Genomic DNA, 2,724 nt, shown 5'->3' on the forward strand with positions numbered 1-2,724 from the left:
AGAGAGTGGAGTGAGGAGAGAGAGAGAGAGAGTGAGGGGAGAGAGAGGAGAGGAGGAGAGGAGATGAGAGAGAGAGGAGAGAGGAGAGGAGAGAGAGAGAGAGAGGAGAGATAGGATGGTGAGGGAGAGAGAGGAGAGAGAGAGAAGTGAGAGAGAGAGAGAGGAGAGAGAGGAGAGAGAGGATGAGAGAGTGAGGAGAGGAGAGAGGAGAGTAGGATGAAGGAGGAGAGAGAGAGAGGGAGATGAGAGAGGGAGAGAGAGAGAGAGATGAGGAGAGAGAGAGGGAGAGAGAGAGAGAGAGGAGAAGAGAGATGGAGAGAGAGAGAGGAAGGAGAAGAGAGAAGAGAGGAAGGAGAGAGGAGAGAGAGGGAGAGAGAGAGAGAGGAGGAGAGAGAGGGAGAGAGAGAGAGAGGAGAGAGTCGAGAGAGCGGAGAGAGAGAGGAGGAGAGAGGAGAGAGAGAGACGGGAGAGAGGAGAGGAGCGAGTCGAGAGAGATGAGGTGAGAGAGGAGAGAGAGAGGAGAGAGAGGAGAGGAGAAAGAGAGTGAGAGAGGGAGAAGTGGAGAGGAGAGAGAGAGACGAGAGAGAGAGAGGAGAGGATGAGAGAGAGAAGAGAGGAGGAGAGAGAGGAGAGAGGGAGAGAGAGAAGGAGGAGAGAGAGAGGATGAGAGAGAGGAATGAGGGAGAGAGAGGAGAGATGAGGACGAGAGAGCGAGAGGTGAGAGGAGAGAGAGACTGAGAGAGAGAAGGAGAGGAGGAGGAGAGGGATGATGGAGAGAGAGAGAGAGAGAGAGAGACGAGAGAAAGATGAGAGAGATGAGAGAGTAGAGACAGAGGAGACGACGAGGAGAGAGAGCAGAGTGTGGTGAAAGGGAGAGAGAGAGAAGAGAGACGAGAGAGAGATGGAGACGAGAGATCGAGGAGAGAGAGAGAGAAGAGAGAGAGAGAGAGGAGAAGAAGGAGAGTGAGAGAGAGAGATGAACGAGAAGAGAGGAGAGGACGTCGATGTCGAGACGGAGAGAGAGAAGAGAGAGAGAGAGAGAGAGAGAGAGAGAGAAGAGAGAGAGTAGAAGATGAGTGAGAAGAGAGAGAAGAGGAGAGAGAGGAGGACGATTGAGTGGAGCATGATGAGAAGTCGAAGGAGAGATGACGAGATGAGAGAGAGAGAGAGGAAAAGAAAGAAAGATGAGGAGAGAGAGAGAGTGAGGAGAGAGAGAGATTGAGGTGAGGTTGAGAGAGATGAGAGAGACTGATTGATGAGAGAAGAGAGAGAGACAGAGGGGGGGAGATAAAGAGAAAGAGGAGAGAGGAGAGATGATGTGAGAGAGAGAGAGAGAAGAGAAAGAGGGATAAGAGGGAAAGACAAGAGAAAGAGAAGGGGATAGAAATGGGGGGGAAAGACCAAGTGAATGAGTAAAGAGAAAAAGAAAAAAGAAAGAGAAAGAGAGAGAGGGATGATAGAGAGAGAGAGAGATAAGGAAGAGAAAGAGAAGAGAAAGAGAAAAAGAGAAAGAGAAAGAGAAAAAGAAAAGGAAAGAGAATGAGAGGCACCCCCCCAGCTTGTTCTTATCACTTAAAGGGCGCATCTCGACCCGGATTACTCGAAGATAAGGAAGCGCCTGACCCCTGTCCTACCCCCCGCTCATTGCCACACCCATCACTCACCCCGCCCCCCCCCCCAACTCCCCTATCCCTCCTTCAGACATCACTCAACCTCGGCCCTTGTCCATCGACTCGCGGACGATACCGCACTCGTTTGTCTTAATCAAAGAGCTTCAAACCCCCCTCTCTAATTCCCCATTCTTCGCGCCCACCCTTAACCCCCCCTCCCCCTCCCTTTAGCAAAGAGTTAAAATAAAAGAAAAAGAAAAAATATATATTGTTCAACAATGTATAACAACAACATGAATTGTATATATAAAGGTGGGTAAGGGGGAAAAGAAAGAGGGGGAGGAGAGGGGAGGGGAGGGGTTGGGGAGGGGAAGGATGGCAGTCCTTCCCTACCTGACATCATTAATCATTCACACTCTCCCCTCCCCCCCCCATCCCTTTCTAACACCCCTCAGACTACAAGCGCCCAGGCCTATTGGAAATGGAAACCTTGGCCTACACCTTCCACAGTTTCTTTCCCTTTTTGTTTTGACACAACCGTTATCAGGACACTGACGGTGTTGGTGGATGAGTCCATGAATGAAAGGCAATAATATGAGGAAGAGGGCGAGAAAGGGTTAGAGGCAGAGAGAAAAAGATAGGAGGGGGGGGTTAGCAAGGGATGGGGAGGAGTGAGGGTGGAGGTGTAGGGATGGGTATTTTGAATTTGTAGGGAGGGAGGGAGGGAGGGAGGGAGGGAGGGAGGGGAGGGACGGGAGGGAGGGGGGAGGGAGGAGGGAGGGAGGGTGAGTAGAGAGGATGGGAGAGAAAGAGGAGAGAGGAGGGAGATGGAGATGGAAGAGGGAGGAGATGGAGAGGGAGGGTAGGGAGAAGAGAGAGAGGATGAGAGCGAGAGAATGAGAGATATTGATAGAAGTGAGAGAGATCGATGAGAGACGAGTGAGAGAGAGAGAGGAGAGAGAAAGAAAGAGAGAGAAAGAGTATCGAAGAAAATAAGAGAGGAGAAAAGATGAGGAGAAAGAGTTAGAAGGAGGGAAGGAGGGAGAAGGAGAGAAGGACGACTGGAGAGGATAGTGAGTGAGTGAGTGAAGTGAGTGAGTGAGTGCGTTGTGAG

Source organism: Penaeus chinensis, chromosome 29 (genome assembly GCF_019202785.1).
Source record: "Penaeus chinensis breed Huanghai No. 1 chromosome 29, ASM1920278v2, whole genome shotgun sequence".
Taxonomy (NCBI): Eukaryota; Metazoa; Arthropoda; class Malacostraca; order Decapoda; family Penaeidae; genus Penaeus; species Penaeus chinensis.